Source organism: Chrysemys picta, chromosome 4, assembly GCF_011386835.1.
Source record: "Chrysemys picta bellii isolate R12L10 chromosome 4, ASM1138683v2, whole genome shotgun sequence".
NCBI lineage: Eukaryota > Metazoa > Chordata > Testudines > Emydidae > Chrysemys > Chrysemys picta.
This window is the reverse complement of record NC_088794.1, coordinates 104941303-104958988: the sequence shown is the minus strand read 5'-3', so window position 1 is coordinate 104958988 and position 17686 is coordinate 104941303. Positions and strand designations below refer to the sequence as shown.

The following is a 17686-nucleotide window of genomic DNA, read 5'->3' as shown; positions in this document are numbered from 1 at the left end:
ACACTTACATATCCCTGCCCTATCATAGTTAAGGGCTGGAACCAAGAACAAGGAAAATAATATTAAACATTGTTATTATTTTATTATAAAAAGTCACACATAGAGAACCAGATGGGTTGCCATTAAAAAAGTCATTTCCACATATTTAGAGGAGAAGGAATTGGTCTATATGCAAGATTATCTGTGGGCAAGGCTGAGATGCAGGACGTTGTGGAAGAAGAGGAAGAAAAACTGATACATTTTAAGCTATTATGATGGATGGAGTTGCTCAGAGTTTACATACTGTAGCAATTACTTTTGCAATGTACAGTATATACAGTGGGGTGAGTCTAAATTTTTAATAGACTAGAAATCTGAGAGATGGGATGCTTAGTTATCTCTAGCAGTGGTTTTTCAAGAACTGGAAAGAGTAACAGATTTAATAGGACGTAACATTCCACTGATAATGCCCTTTTAAATGGCAGAGACAGGGTAAAAGAGGAAGGAAATTTCCTGGAGCCATGCCAAATAACAAGCTGTTTAATTAATATTCAGCCCACCATCCAAAACTTTGTTGGCTTACAGCTAAGACTATTTAAGTGCAAAAACTATCCAGTGCAATCACTGCAACACAAGAAAATCTCCAGTTAACACAATCTTATTTCATATACTGCAAAAGGCACTCTGCAACTCCACAAGACACTCCTTGACACATCCAACATATACAGAAACACAATGAACACATCAAATTCCTCTGAATCATATAGATTAACCTGAAATACTACAATTTTGGAAATGTGTATGACGGGATGTTTGTTTTTTGTTGAGTGTCAAACCAGGAAATGGAGTACCTCATAAGAAAGGGAAAACAAAGAGGAATGTATTTGATTTTAAAATGGCCTTTACCTAGAACAGTGTTAGAGATCCAAGATAAGTGAGGTAATATCTTTTATTAGACCAACTTCTGTTGGTGAGCTTTGGAGTTTACACAGAATTTTTCTTCAGGTCTGAAGAAGAGCCCTGTGTGGCTTGAAAGCTTGTGTCTCTCACCAGCAGAAGATGGTCCAACAAAAGATATTACCTCACTTACCTTGTCTTTCTAATATCCTGGAATCAACATGGCTACAACAACACTGCATACTAAAACTGGGAGTATGTGTTTGGGAGGGGAGTTGTTTGGTTTTGGGTTGGTTGGTTGAAGGAGGTAAGAGTTGCATGCTGAAGTGAAGGAATGTGTGAGGTGTGCCTAGTGCTGAAAGTTGAAGTTTGGTTTTTAACTTGTTTACAGGATACAGAGCAATTCAAGAGGGAGTGTGTTATGATCTAAGTAGATGAGGAAAATATAGTCTGCTCTTAGTTTTCCAAGTGTTGAGTCTGAATAATACTTATAGGCCTCCAGGGGTGAGGGTGGAGGGAATTGAAAAAAAATCTATATTGAATTTTGGAGAGAGAAATATTTTACATATGCCTGCAGTGAGCACCCAAATCCATATACTCTCCTCTGATGATTTTCTAATTGTGTTAGACTCGCCTTATTTTAGGACACCCCAGGGCACAGATTATTGTCTCAGTTATATGTCTTTTCTAATTTAGGCATCAAAACATTGCAAGTCCCTAATTCTATCCCTGTACAGAAAAACCTTAAGCATATATGTTGTCCCATTGACTTCAATGTACTTCATGCAAACAAAGTTAAGCACGTGCTCAAATACTTTGCTGAATCAGGGCCTCAGAGCAGACACCATTATAAATAGTTTGAAAACACCTGAAATGACCCAAAATGCTGTAGTGGATAAAGTACAAGAATAACATAATAAAGTATAAGAATAAATATGATATTCTTAGCATGTCATCTTTGAGATTAGGGGAATGATCTATCATTGAATCACAGGATTCAGGATCAAGAGAACTGAGTTTCATTTCTGGCTCTGCCATTCACTCACTGCATGGAGTTGGGCAACTCATTCATTATGTTGTGCCTCAGTCTCCCCAGAACTTCTTTGTCTAATGGGGATAATCACGCTTGCCTGCCACATAGCCGCTATGAGGCTTCACTGTTGTAATGTTCATAATGCATAATACTATTTTCACTTATATTTGTCTATCCAGCCATCCAGGTATTTATCGCCAAGGCTTCTGAGTTCCTGTCACACCTTCCATTTTAAGATTTGGGCAACCAGAGACCGTGGCATCACCAAGTCAGCCTCTACTAGTGAGTTTCATATGGAGATCCAGCTGCAAATTAAACCTACCCTGCCTTAATAGAACCTGTGGACAGGGGGATTGCTGAAAATACTACATGCCCTCCCTTGAGCTCAATACTCCTGGAATGCAGCCAACTCCACTGGCACAGGTAGGAGGATTCAGTTTCCAGGGGTGAATCAAGCCTGAGCTCTCCTGGCTCCCACTCCAGGGCTTTAGCCACAAAAATAAATTTCCCCAAAGTAAGTTTTGGGTGAAAAAGCATCACCTGTGTCTTTAACTAATTAATTCTATTAAAGAATAAGATAGAATAAGATAGAAATGGGACAACTCACTTCCAAAAGTGAGCCCAAAATAATCTCTTACCTGTTTATGTTGCTACAGTAGTCAACTTTTTTTTTCCCCAGAAAGATACAGGGCCAGCAGATTAGTATCAGTCAGTGCCTTTTTCCTGTGAACTGCACTCTCCGTTTGCCTAAGCACAATCTTACATACTTTTTAAATGATAAAACTTCTAATAAAGAAGGAGGAAATGGACAAATGTACTTTGATTTCTCCATTGCCCCTAACTTGGCAGCTGGCTAGAATCTCTATTACTGTCCAAACTGAAACCCTAGTTATAAACACTCCTAAACTTTGGGGACATTTAGACCCAAACCCCTGATTATAAACTCCTTAGGATGTGTACCATAGGCATGATTATAACAGTTATAGCTATCTACCTATATGGTCCACCACCCTAGTATGCCCTATGAGTCTTTTTCTTCTCGTATTTGCACTAATAAGCATATAACCAGTGCAAAAGGTGAATTAGGCACACTATGGACACCTAAGTCATTGTATAAATGACAATCCTTAACCAGTCCTTTGCATTTATGGCTGATCTCTGGTTGGAAGCATGACTTCCAGTAAGCTGCATGACCTCTAGTAACACGAAGCGTATTTATGTAAAGTGGAAATTGGGGCTATTTTCCTGTTGTGTAATTACAAAATAAATATTTCTGAAAACATATTAGACATTTTGGAGTAGTCACATTAAAAATGTACAACAGAATCAGTTTGTTATTTTCCAAGGTATGAAATACTTTCTCTTCCTAGGGCCTGATCCAAAGCCCTCTGCAGTCAACAGGAGTCTTACCCTGTCTAAAATGTAGCTCTAATAAATAGACATCTGATAACACCCAAATATTTACTATACTCACTGAAAGTTACCGTGTTTACTGAACACATAGCCTGATTTTTCAGAAGCACAAAGTACCTCTATCTCCTGTTGAAGTCCATCAGAGCTGTGGATGCTCAACACTTCTGAAAATCAGGCCGAGAGCATGTTGTCATTTGGAAACATGCAAAACGTAATACATTCCAATAAACACAGGACTAATTTAATTTTGTCTCTGTTCACTACATTGACTTAGTTGGAATACTGCTGAATTTATACTACTGCATCCTTGTTTTTGCCAGATTCTGCCTCCCTTGCTCACACTGAGTAGTACTTTACTCAGAGTAGGCCCATTGAGCTCAATGGGACTCTTCCAGGTGAGTTAGGATGGCAGAATCTGGCTCTTTGATAGCCAACAATTGTGTACTTTTTCTTATGTTAACCTTATTCCATTGTGCTCACAAGAAAAGTATGGAGTAGAAAGAAGAAGGGGGAAAAAAGCCTTTGCAAATCCCTGTTAAGATCTCCATTCATTGCAGGGAAGTTATGCATTCATGCTATAATTGACAGGGGTGAGCATTTGCTGTTTGAGCTACTGAGTATCCTTCAATGGCTTCCGAGGTCATTACAATTTTTAAAGAGAATATTCTGTCCCATGAATGAGAATAATTCAAGCAGGATCTATTATCTTGTGGAAGCTACCTATTTCGTTGGGATACTTTTATGTGTTTGGGTTTTTTTTTAAATAAAATAATAATAAAACTTTAAAAATTGTATAATCCTAGAACTTAAGGAAATATTCTCATGGGAACAAATTCTGCAGATCTTACTCAATTCTCCAGAGTAAGGTCAGGAGGGCTTAGCCCACACTGAACTGCAGTTTTTTCCAAACCAAACCAAACAGTAGCTTCCCAGCACCAAACTAATTCTTATTAATTCTACTTTCCTCACTCTGTTCTGACTCTAATAATTATTTCTGTTTTTTTTTAGTATAACTACCCTTGCACTTATGTCATAAAAATTCTGTCTTTTTTCCCTTTTTTAATATTTGTATTCAAGACAAACAACAGGAGGTTGAAATCAGGCCATTTAAAAGAAACATCTGCTGACATTTATTCATATGCTACATGTTCCACTTTCATCATTGAATGTAATGATAAACACACATTCCAGTCAATAATGGCAATTCCCAGCCAAGCTTTACAAATGGTCTCTTTAACACCTAAATTGACAGCTCGGGAGAATTTGAGATAGAAGCTAAATATGGTACATTTGGACACTATTTCTCTAAGTCTAGAATGACTGGAAGACTTTAACAAGCACATACATTATAATATGTGGATATAGTTTTGACTTATACAGGTAAATGTCTCAGAGTTTTGTGTTTGATAAAGTTTTTAATGAAAAAAATTAATATAAAAAACTGAAGAAGCTATGACTCTGATTACCTGGGGAAAAACAAGGGTATGGTTCTTTGAAAAAAGAAACTAATTATGTCCTCTTTGAACAGGAGATCTTACCCCATGTGGAAATGAAAAGCTGAAAAGTGTCCTTTAAATTAAAAAAAAAAAAATGAAAAGAAAACTTTTAATCTGATCTGATTGTGACATATGCAATGTAGCAATCGTGACTTACTGTTGATTTTTAAAAATATATTATTTCTATGATTATTTAATAAACAATATTGTGGTGAAAGGGATTAATTCCTTACCTGTGTGAAATTTTCATGTGCTATGGGTTGCCATACTGCAAACTAGTCTCTCCTTAAAAAAACTAATGGTTTATAGGTTGATAACTTGAAATGCTGTGCAATATACCTATTAGATCTCTCATAATGGGAACAAAATAAAATTGTGTCACCACATTGTATGCATGTAAACATATTATTCTGCAAAATAATGATGTCTTTCTATGTATTTTATGCATATCTCTTTCCATTTTAGTTCAGATTGATTAACCTTCTTAAAACTGAATCATAAACTGATTTCAAGTCGAGCAGAAAATCACAGCTTTACCAAACTCCTTCATGTGTGAATAGTTTCTCCTTTCAAAACTCTGTTGTAGTTCAGAACAGGTCATTCTTTATTTATCAAGAGGAAAAAAACTACACATTTTAAAAATAATGAATGTAAGAATAATTATAGGATCACAAAGTTAGCATGCTTAGTGTAACAAAAAGTGTCAGACGTGGAGCATCTATACAAAACTGTAGCTCTCAGATTTAGGAAATTACTTTTCTTAAATCAATTCAGTTTAGACTAACAACTTGAAATTGATGTTGTTTACAATTTTTCATGAGTATAACTAAACTCAGAGTTACATTTTCTAGTCTTTTAATCTACTATGAAGTCCTGTGTAGTGAAGTAGCAAGAGTTATTAGTCATAGCACTCAATCATGTTTTGTATCTATCTGTGAGCCCGACTCTGCAAATACATGCTATTGGATATAAGGGCCGATTAATTTATTGCCCTGCAGCATGTGTGGTCACTCTCACCAGTAGAAATAGGGTGTGAGATGCTACTGAATTAGAATGGTAACATTTTGCACTCGCACTCACATTACACTCACTTTTCACTGGTGTAAATGACTGCATAAGGTACAGGACAATGGTGAATAAGCCCCATAATGCTTTCTACCATGAGAAAGCCCATTGAAATCAATGCCTAGTAGCAAATGTTTGCAGGATTGGGTCCATAAATAGGTACAAACCAGAAGTCAGTGGGATTATGCATGGTGGAATGAGCTATGCCTGGTAGCAAGTCTTTTCAGGATCATGCTCTAATTTAGGTACCTTTAGGTTTGGGGCTTCTTTGCTGCAAAACATCAAGCACCATAGTATCTAAGCATTGAGCAGGCATTATGAATAAAGCATTAAAAATTCCCCAAAGATTGCCATAATTCTGGAAAGCATTAACCCTTGTACCTTTTTCTCAGCCTACACATTGCCAAAATACATTGATAAAGAAGGTGGAGTGGGGTTAATAATGAAAACAATATGAAATTTTTCATTCTATCTCTATGGGAATATAAATTTAGTTGTAAAAGAGTTGGTTCAGAAAAGCAGAAAACAACCAAGATGCCCTCATTTTACCTACAATGTCAAAAGAGCACTACAATGATATACACTATAAATATAAGCTATTATATTATAATACTGGCTTAGAGTGTGTGTGTGTGTGTGTGTGTGTGTGTGTGTGTGTGTGTGTGTGTGTGTGTGTGTGTGTGTGATGTCTCTTCCTAGTGGCCGGCCCCAGAAAAGATGGCAGCTTGATATTTATAGCTAATGGAATTACTCCTTTAGGTCAACTTGTAGCGATGGATGCTTTTGTTGCTGAAGGTCCTGAGTTCTCTCTCTGCTGCTAACTGGACATGGTTTGTTGCAAATGCATATTGTCTCTAAGGTCCATGTGATTCCACTCTTCTATGCAGTATGGAAGAGACAACAGCAGCAAACCTAAAGAAAAGGAGTAGCAGTACTGAGAGGGAAAGGTGACTTCCTTAGTAGCCTTTGTGCAGCCACTTCTAGCTTGTCTTTTCGGTTTACAGGGAAAGGAGAGCACGGCCTGCTAGTGAAGATTTAGAAATGACTACTCTACACATCCTATGCTCACTTCCAAAGCTTGTGAATGTGGAAATTCTTACACAAGTTAGGGTTGATCAAGCCATGTGCTCTAGACCCCTTAAGTGGAGACTTAGAACAATGATGACAATTCTGTAGTCAATGGCAGCACAACAACTAAGCCCACAATTCTGCCACTCTAGGGTTACAAAGAGTATGTTCTCATACAAGCAGAGGAAATTTGTGTATTTCTGTTTATCTTGATCCAATGCAGGTTTTGGGGGCTGATCCCCCTTCACAATTCTTCTCTTCGTATCTATTAAAGAGGAAGATGGAGCAGACCTTCAGGTCAGCCAAAGATACAGAGATTTTTGGGTAAGTTTCCCTCTGCCTTGGCTTTGTAGATGGGAGGGGAACATATGGACCCAACTTTTAAATGCTATTATTATGCCAATATCTAACTGTAGCTGTAATTATGTGCTGTTTGAAAGCTATAGGGTTCCTCAAAGAATCAACTAGGTATAAATTAACTTCTATTACCAAACTAAAGAAAGATGCTTTATTTTACAGATAAATGATTCTCTGTGTTAAGAACAGAAAATAGTCAGATGGACATATCTGTCCAATGAATGTTTCATGATTTCTAAATGGATACATTTTCCAGCATGCACCAGAAAGTTAATATGTTCTCTGAAGATTTCTTTAATTTAGTTGTTGCTAATTTATTCACACTAATACAGGAAAAAAATACTGCAAAATTTTTCATAACAAAAAACTGTGCATATCTCTGTGTTTTAGCTGGCATGTGGTTCTACACAGATGGTTTGGGGCTTTCTTTGCTGCAAAACAGATGGGCCTCCACTGTCCCTTACCAATCAAAAGAGAACTTGAAAATATAGGAATATCTTTACCTTCATTGTGTCCTCTAATACAAGAAATGAAATGCATAGATGTATAAATATAAGTTCCCATATAAGATGATGGAATAATATGGGGTATCATATGTTTAAATTAAACTGTAACCCAGCGTATGTTTAATTTAAAAACAACAACAACAAAAAACCCCAAACCCCCACACTTTGTACTTTTTTTGTAGACAATAGTTGAATGTTACGAAAAGTATTGACTAGAATGTGCATTATTGTTGTTAATCTTAGCTAAGTAATACTGTTGTATTTACACTTCACCGGTATTTAAATTTATTTTAGAGAGTGATACTATGTCATTCAAAATAATTACCAACTTAAGTGTGCAGCTTTTTGACAGATCATCTTTTATTATTTTGTTCACATACCACACTGTATGACAGTAGCACAGACATTATAGCATGAATATCAACTACTCCTTCTCAGCTGGGGCTTGCTACAGAAAGAAGAGGGCATTTGGGAGCATTTTTCTATCTACATACCATTCTCTACCTTTTCCTTGAAAGCTGGGAAGGGTGACTAGCTGATATTCCTGTGGGTCACCATGGCTGCTCAGAGGGATGGTGGTGGTGGGTCTATTGATTTGTGGGAGTTGCTGGCCCTCCAGCAAGTGTTAATGCTATTGAGGGGCAGACAACACTCCTGTTCAACTCCTGCTCCTCTTAGGGATTATCAGATTTAATTAAACTCTGGTTTGGACAGGAAAGTTGCATACTGATGTCCCACAATTGCTGGGACAGTCTCAATTTTCACAGAATTTGTATATCTTTGGGGCTAACAGTCTCATGGGAAATACGTATTTCTGTAAATACTCTAGGACCAATATTGCAATAGGATCTGCATGGGGAGTCCTGTGCATTCAAGTGTAATCCCACAGAAGTTCATGGGGCTCCCAATGGGCTTGAAGCTCTGGATCCAAATGCAGGAATCAGGGTCTAGATCTGATTTCAATATGCAAAGCTTAAAATGCTGAAATATACAGGGTGGGTTCCCACAATCCTATATCTTTCTTCTGTGTGTGGTCATATGGCTGTTGTGCACAGCAAGGTGTTCTGTAGAATGGCATGATGTAGCAGTGATGATCACACACAAAAAGGTAAAGTTACTGAGTTTTATGCCTGAAAACATTGTTAGGTGACTCTGGATTTCCTTCCCACCCCCTCTTTTTTTTTTAAAGTGAGCTTTCTTCCAACTATAGAAAATGAAGATAGTCATTTCAGGACATTACATTAAGGTAATATATCTGTTATAATGGTTCATGAATTATACCAGCATACCATTTTTATCTGTGCCTTGAAAATTGCAAACCTAGTGCCATTTAACTTGGTTAATGATGTACATTTTCATCATCCAGTAGCCTTGTGTGGGAAGCAATCACATTTTGCTGTGTCTAATATTAAGAAAAAGGGGGCAAGTCACCAAACCCATTTTAAAGTATGCTGATTTTGTTGAATGCATGGAATACTGAGCAATAGCACATCTTTTTCTTTCTCTCTCCAGTCTTCATTAATATTTATAGTTTAACTTTTATTTGGTACATATTGTAAAGAATGTATTTTAACACCATGCTTGGAGTTGGCTGAAGTGCAGTGCAGGGACAAAAATTTTAATTGCAGGTGATATTGTTTGATCTTTTATATCAGTTGTATGGATATTTTTGTATTATCTTCAATTTTAAAAAAAGAAAATGGGAGGAAAAACAGATTAAATGATTTTATTACAATGCCAAGGTATATCAAGAGTCTGTGGAAATTTGCATCTCCTGTGCAGTTATAGTAGTGTAACTATAGCATATTGTTCTCTTATGTCAGGCATCCAAGTCTAGGAGTGCTGTACCCCATCCATGGGTTAGTATATGATTGGGTATGTTTTGGAAAAGCGAGACTAGGAATCACTATCCATTCTTACAGCCCTCTCTTTTGGTGAGTTATGGAGTGGCACTTATAATCTTGGGAATGGCTGCATAGCCTGCCTCCCTGCCGAGAAAAAGGTAGACTGAGTCAATTTAATGGTGGTGAACATGATGAGCTGTATGGATAGAAAAAATGAGGAGTTGGGGTTCTGTGCTATCTCTGACACACCTCCGTTTGATTTGAGGCCTAATCACTCAAACAGCTAGCGAAGGCTGCTAGTTCTATGAAGGCAGCACACTCAGCCCCTGAGGTGGGAGTCTCTTACGTCACTCTCCAGTTTGCTCTGTGACCAGTCAAGGACTGCTGTTGATAGATATTGAAGGGAATTCCATCTAGCCTTCCTCATCAGGGAAGATAACCAAACACAGGGATTTGAGGAAGGATGGGGTCAAAGTCCACAGAGGAGGATAACAAAAATGTAGGATGGGACTGCCCTTGTCTGTGAACCTATCAACTTAAAAAAAAAAAAAAGAAAAAAGGCCGCCCTTATTTTATAATATATATCTGGCTAATTATCCTCTAGAAACTAATTAGTAAAGGTTTGCATCCTGAAAAGTAAGCAAAACAGAGGAGGAAATGGAATAGTGCCTTTTTTTCCAAAGAAGAAAAATAGAAGACCTCACTGAAAACCTGGACATCAAATTCATTCAAGTCTTTGTGTGGTATATAACACTATTAATTATATGCAAGTGAGTGGAGCACAGTTGAACTACTGACATTTTCTAGGACATCTTGACGTGGATTTTTGATACTTTTTAGACTTAAATGCTTGGCTGAGTTCACAAGTGGATATAATATTTTTCTTCTCAGAATCACAACAAAAAAGGCAGAAATATTCTGAATTTTTTAGAAGATAAATACAATTATTTTTGTTTCACTTGGTTAAAACATATTTAAAATGATATGGCATAGAGGAATTTCAGACTTAAAATTTCAAACACAATGAAAACAAATGTCATTTCCCCCTCTATTTGTAACTTGTCTGTCTTTCACAAAACTCCACAAAGAAACATTTTGTCAACTAATAATTTGATAAATTTGACTTGTGATTTGAAGTGTTAAAACAAAGGATGTTTTTTCAGCACATGTAACATGGGAGGGTATTCTGCAGCACAATTTCAAAACTCTTTCTCAGTAAGAAACCTTATCTAATCCTGTTTCATCCTTCAAACTGCCTACACACTAATCTCAAGGGACAAATTTAATACTTTGCAACAAAGGGAATATATCCCTTTCAGGTTGAATAGAGGAATTGTAAGGACACCACGTGACGTATGAATACCATTATAATGCTGCCATTTACTTGGCAAAGGAAAAAGAAAGTCTCCTGTTGCAACCAAAAGACTAGGCCATCGTCCTTGGGTTAAATTTTTTGACCCGTGCTATATCCCAAGACACCTATGTTACTGTTATATTTGGGTTTTCTACCTCTTGTGAAGTAAACACAGAGCAAATGTAAGTAAACAGTTTGTTTTAGTTGAAGATAGAAAGGCTCTATTTAATTGAGTTTTGATGATAGACGTGCCCCAAAAGGTGCAAACATCTTTGACTTGGTAAAAATAATATTGTCTTATGACGTGTAACAGTACATAAAGAATCTTAGTCTGGCACTTTCTGAGTTCACAACATTTAAGTGAGAAATTGTCAAAAGAAAGCCAAACTATCCATACCAAAAAAAAAAAAAACTTTTAACAAAATCAGATAGTGTAACTCTCTTTTTTAGTAATTTGTTTAAAAATATTTTTCACTATAAATTTTTGATAAAAACAGCTGGATGTGTACCTTTAAGATGCCTTTTTCGTATATTCTTGAACTTATGCAAATAGGCCAGATGAAAAAATAAATTAAATACTAATTCCATCACTTATCTTCCCCCGGAGTCTCCCCAAAATGATATATTTATTATTGTAAAGGATAAGTTCATCTCACAGATGAGACTTTCTTGATGATGCAGATCAAAATACAATTTAATGTATAGTATAACTGGAATTTAAGCCCCTTCTTGATGTACTACATTTTTTATTTAATTTGCTATTTTAATAGATATATTATTTTTAATTAAATGTGATTGCATTAAAATTATTTTAGAGTGAAGTAGTGAGTGGGGCTTATAATTAGTTTAAAACTGTATTATTCCATTTTTTTCCATGCACAAGACAACATCCTACCAACAGAGTTATACAAAATGGTGATGTGAGTTTATCAGCTACATTACACAGAATTTGGGGTTTATTAGCCTTCTGTCCTGGAATCTTATCATTTCACCTGCCTTCTAAGCTATTTCCTGCTTTATAGCATAAATACCACTGATTAATATCAAGTTACTGTTAAAAGGGTACTTCTTTCCTGCACGGAAGGTAGAATTTCAAGACTCCAAGACAGTATATTATTGGACTTTCTTTCCAGCTGCCATAATATTAGAGTTTTATTCTTTTATTAGTGATAGAATGAAACAATTTTCTTAAGACTCATTCCATATCAAACAGCAGTCCTAAAATGGAACTGGATAATAACAATTTGTCATTCAGGGCGCCCAATTCCTACTTGCATTTGTTTGGATGGCGTGGAGTGTCTTGACATTTGTTTTGCGTGAGAGATGATGATTTTCCAGTCAGTTCTTCCAGGATTACAGTAACAGAGAAAAATTCCCAGACTATATGATTTCTCTTTTCAGCATTGTGTCCCAGTAAATTGCAAATGAACAAACTTGTGCCAAATCCTGCCTGACTGGTGTTCTTAAATTAGTCATCGCATTTGACAAATTAAGCATAACATACAGTTGGGTCATCACATGACTATCTGCAGTTCCTGTGTCATGTATTGAACATGAGATCTAGAGGGGGAGAGTCAGACAATTTGTGTTCTATTCCCAATTTGTTATATGACCTTGGACAAGTCACTTAACTTCTTTGTGCCTCAGTATCCCCACTTGTAAATTCATAAGTACTTTGGGATCTATGAATGAAAAGCACTAGGCAAGTGCAGCGCAATATTATCTGATCTCACACACTAACTATGGAATCCTGGAAACTTTGTCTAGAGGGAATTTGTGTAATATTGACTTGAATGTAGGGGTGTAGCCACTTTCTGTCCTGTATAGACAGTTTATACTTGTATGTGCTAAAAATTGTGAGAAATTGGAAAGAAACATGATTTCAATTCCTTTCAAGATAAAAAAAATATAGGTCTGATACTCCACTGCTTTGTAAAGGACCATGTAAAGGGCAAGGCAGAATTTGACCCCCTGTCTTTGTCATTTATTTCTAGAGGCAATTATGAACTAGCTAAACCACACTGGAGATGCTACCATAGCTTTATTAACAACAAAATAAAGGGTAACTTCCAAATACTAAATATAATATTTCCCCAACACCATCATGTACAAACATACCCCAATATTACTAATGTTTGCCCCAGTGGACAGATTTCTAAATCTGGTGAATTACATTATATTACAATGATTTCCACCTCCTAAATAATGTCCTAGTGTAACTCATGGAGCAGGAGAGGAGTCCTCTGCTGCTCTAACCCTTGCATGCATTAAATAATGCTACTCTGCAGACTTAGTTCTCCTCCTGCATTATCAATGAGAAGTATAAATAAATAGATAGGAAAACTTGTTGCTGCTAACACTCAAAAGTACTTGATGAGTGATGGGCCTTTTTAATTTAAAGCAGCACCCTCCATTATCTTGCTGAGCCTTGTCAACAACATTGACTAAACCCAAGACAATTTTTATCCACCCTGCTCAGTAAAGAATGTTACTAGAGAATAGACCTACAGAGGAATAGTGTCAAAAACTCCAGCCACTAGGGACAAAAGCTACCAAAGTAGGGACTGCTGCACTGGAGAAGAGTGGGTAAAATGGGGCCCAGCTATGGCCACCCCTCCTCTCAGTGTCCCCCTGGAACAGGGGTGCTTGAACTAGGGATGTTGGGGGTGTGGCAGCACCCCCTGGCTTGAAGTGGTTTCCATCATATACAGGGTTTACAGTTTTTTGTTCAGTGTCTTTCAGCACCCCCACTATAAAAACTGTACCAACCCCACTGCCCTGGAACCAGAACGTTATAAGGGAATCCACCCCTGGAGGCAGTAGGACCCACCTCCCACCATGTGGAGGAACACTGCAAAGAGGAGCCAGGCAGAGACTCCAGCTGGTAGGAGCAGAAGCAGCCAAAGCAGGAACCATTAGATCTCTGGACATTGAGAGAACTTTCTACAGTTTTGACAGAACTTATCTCTGATTGGCTGCTTGCTCCATCTGTTTTCTCCTCTCTCTCCCTCACAGTTTCTTCAACTCAGCTTCCCTCTACTCCTGCCCCTCGTATCCTCTTCTCCCTTGCCCTATCCCTCTCACCTGCCTACCCTTCTCTAGTCTTTCCATTTAGCTGATCCCCTCCTAATTAAGCCCCCACAAAACAAACAAACAAACTGGGGAACTAACATGGCATTTGCTGCAATCATATCACATTCATTCTGCTTGTGTGTTCTGCTCCTTTCCCCACCCTCTGTCTGTCTTCTCTATTTAAGTTGTAAGTTCTTCTGGACAGGGGCTATCTACTATGTACAATGAGTCCCATTCTTGGCTGGCACTTAGGCACAACAGTAATACTAATGATTAATAATAATAAACTCTAGTCCAGGTGTATTCATCACAGCTATTTTTTTTTTAAGAAGAAGCTTGGTTTAAAAAAGGACAGTTCATCACATAAAGTTGTATTGACAAATTAATCCCTCCATTTGCTTACACCAGAGATGAAATTCATAACATTTATGAAAACAGCCATGTTAGAAAAGAGTCGTCTACTGAATTGGGTAATAGTTTGGGAAAACTTTCACGTATATATCCTATTTTGTCATTCTATCCTATTTTGTGTTGTATGTAGCTGTGTGGACACCTATTATAGTATTTAAAACAAGCCTATGAGATATGGACTGTGCAGCATGGGACATATTTGCTGATAATCTATTTCACTCTACTTCATGTATTTGTTCGGGAGAAAGATATAGGTCATTTCCCCCTAAAATCACAAAAATAGATTTAAAATAGTCCATATTTATTATTGAGTGATAATGACTATTAATATTATTTTACAAAACTAGAAAGCCTCTTCTCAGCTCTATATCCATTACTAAATACATTCCATCCTTATTACATTTGAGAAGATTTATGCTTCCAATTATAATAAGACTGAGTGTTTTCTTAATATCTTGATTCTAGTGAATAATTATTTTAATTAAAATGAAAAAGTCATAATATATTTTGCTCTTTTATAAATTTAGCAACTTCAAATATTTATCAGATATGTAAAATTCATCTGTTGAAGCCTGTAGCTAAATGCATGTACAATAATTTTTGGAAAGTTACAGTTATCATAAATAACTGTCACAATGTCAGTTCAAAAGAACTCAACCCATCCTGAGTTATAGAGGGAATTCTGGTGCCCCTCAGCTACTCATTTAGGCAATGGCTGTAGTGAATGCACTATCTGCTCTATACAAGAAGCACCATTAAGTAAGCAGGCAGCTTCATTTTGTATAGGTGGATTTCTGAAATATTCCAGCAGGGTAGCCCCATATTTAGTGCACAAAATCAACAAATGCAAAGATAACTAAGACATGGTTAAGTGTTGGGTGGTCGGTACCTCAGAGGATTGATCCTAAAGCAGCTAGCTATATGCAGATGGAAAGAACATGTATTGGCTATTGCTGCTACTGCACCTGCAATCCATGAGTAGGCAAGACTATGACACCACCACTGCATTGCAAACCTAGCTAACAAATTGAGGAATATGCTATCTTCTGCCATCTCCTCTGTTTGCATCCCTAGTGTAATGAGCATTAATTTCAGTTGAGCTCTTATTCAGGCCCCAATATTGGCTGGGCACTGTAACAGAAAAGAGACTGCATCATTTAGGTCCAATGAAAAGAGGTCTGGAATCAGGAAGATCGGCACAGTTCAGCCTGAGTAGTGACCACACAGCTCTTCTATAGATAATACTGTAAATTATTTTTTTTAATAACAGGCAAACTTTTATCTGATGGATTATGTCCCCAAATCCCTCTCCTTTTTTATGGTGTTTGTAACCTGACAACTTCCTGGACCCATTTTGTTCTCTGTACAGTTGGCATAATAGCTTCTTTTCAGCTTCAAGGAGGTTCTGAAAAAGCAGGGTTAAAAGCCCCTCTCTTTGCAGTCACTGCTGCTACAGCTAGGAGCCATTCCCATCAGCCCCTGATTTCTTGAAGTGCAGTTGGAAATGTTATTGTTTTTCCTATTTTTACCTACATTCTCTTGCTCCTTTTTTCAACCTGGAATAGTTTTTTTTAATTGTTATTCTGTAGGAATTCTTGCAGTGAGGTCCAAAATACAAAAGCATTTATATTTTAAGGGAATTTTTTTCATAATCTATTCTGAACACTCTTTTCTCTACCAACCTTAGCATTACAAAATCTGGCTAACCACTAGTCATGGAAACCAAAGTGAACTCATCAATGGATGTCCTTTCGAACACTAACAATTCCTGTTTCTGCATGCTCTCCATAATGCTCCTCCATGCCAGAACCTTTGCTACAGGTCTTCAGTTTAAATATTATGAAACATTTATATTGCAGGAGCACCTACAGGCCAGTCAGATCAGGGCCATTTCTAACTACAAGGGTAGTTAAGCACTGGAACAAGTTACCTAAGGAGGATGTGGAATCTCATCACTGAAGGTTTTTTAAGAAAAGGTTAGACAAACGCCTGTCAGGGATAAACTGGGTATACTTAATCCTGCCTCAATGCAGGGAAATGGACTAGATGAACTCTTGAGGCCTGTGACGGAGCGCCTGCCCTGCACTGGCCCTGAGAGGGTTAAAACAGCCTAGCGAGGCTGAGCGGCAGGCAGCCAAAGGAGGGGCTGCAGAGAAACAGCCAATTAGGATGGACTGCTTCAGACAATTAGGGAGGTGGCTGGACCAGCCAATCAGGGCCCAGCTGGCCCATATAAAAGGAAGCTGCAGACCAGGGCAAGGGAGTCTGCTGCAGGGAGCCCTAGGGAGAAGGCTGGTTTCCTAGAGGTCTTCTGGAAGGCTGCCAGGACTTACAGGCTCGAGGCCCTGGGAAGAGGGCAAAGGAGCTGGAGCCAGAGGCAGGAGCAGAAGGAAATGAGCCTGTGGGGAAGTGGTCTCAGGAATAGAGGCAGTGAGCTAGAAAGAAGAGGCAGCAGGAAGCTGCTGTTTGCAGGGTGCCTGGGCCAGGGCCTGGAGTAGTGTGTGAGCCTGGTCCTGGTCCTCCCCCCGCCCCCCCCAGCCACTGAAGGAGTGGCCCAGCAGTGTACTGCCAAACCGCTGGGATATTGTCTCCCGGAAGGGGGTAACATAGAGTGTGGCACAGCCGGAGGGTAGTGTAACTGAAGAGGATGCTGTGGTCCTGGGAATGATGTGGGTCCAGGAACAGAGGTGACAGCAGGCAAGGTACCACCAGAAGAGGGCGCAGCGCTAATTCCCCGGACAGCCTGCAGGAGGCGCTGCAGTGGTGAGTCATACCCAGTCACAAGCTCCTTTCAAGCCCTACGTGTCTATGATTCTGTGACTGTAAACATCCAATCTTGATTTAACAATTTCCTGTGGTGGAGAATCCATCCCAACTCTTGGTAAGTTGTTCCAATGGTTAAATAACCTCACTGTTAAAATTTCCACCTTCTTTCTAGTCTGAATTTTACTTCCAGCCATTGGCGCTTGTTATACCTTTGTCTACTAGATCGAAGAGCCTGCTAGTATCAAATTTCTGTCCCCCATGTAGGTACTTATAGATTGTGATTAAGTCATCTCTTTGATAAACTACTGGGAGCTCAGGAGGGCTGAAGCACTGGTTCTGGGTCTAAGGCAAGTGGACTGATACTATTATGAGATGTGAGTGTAACATCGACAGACCCCAGTCATCACTGGGCGGGGTCGAACCTG

The 17686-nt window shown here is 38.2% G+C and overlaps 1 long non-coding RNA gene across 1 annotated transcript in view; it reads left to right on the top strand.

Annotated features, from left to right (window-relative positions):
* LOC101946948 (uncharacterized) overlaps nt 1-9069 on the top strand; it is a 66401-nt gene extending 57332 nt beyond the window's left edge. Inside the window, exons 3-5 of the long non-coding RNA XR_010601066.1 lie at nt 2089-2332; nt 7175-7275; nt 9004-9069. This is a non-coding gene — a long non-coding RNA (uncharacterized LOC101946948). The remainder of the gene's footprint in view (nt 1-2088; nt 2333-7174; nt 7276-9003) is intronic.
* Nucleotides 9070-17686: the final 8617 nt, after the last annotated feature.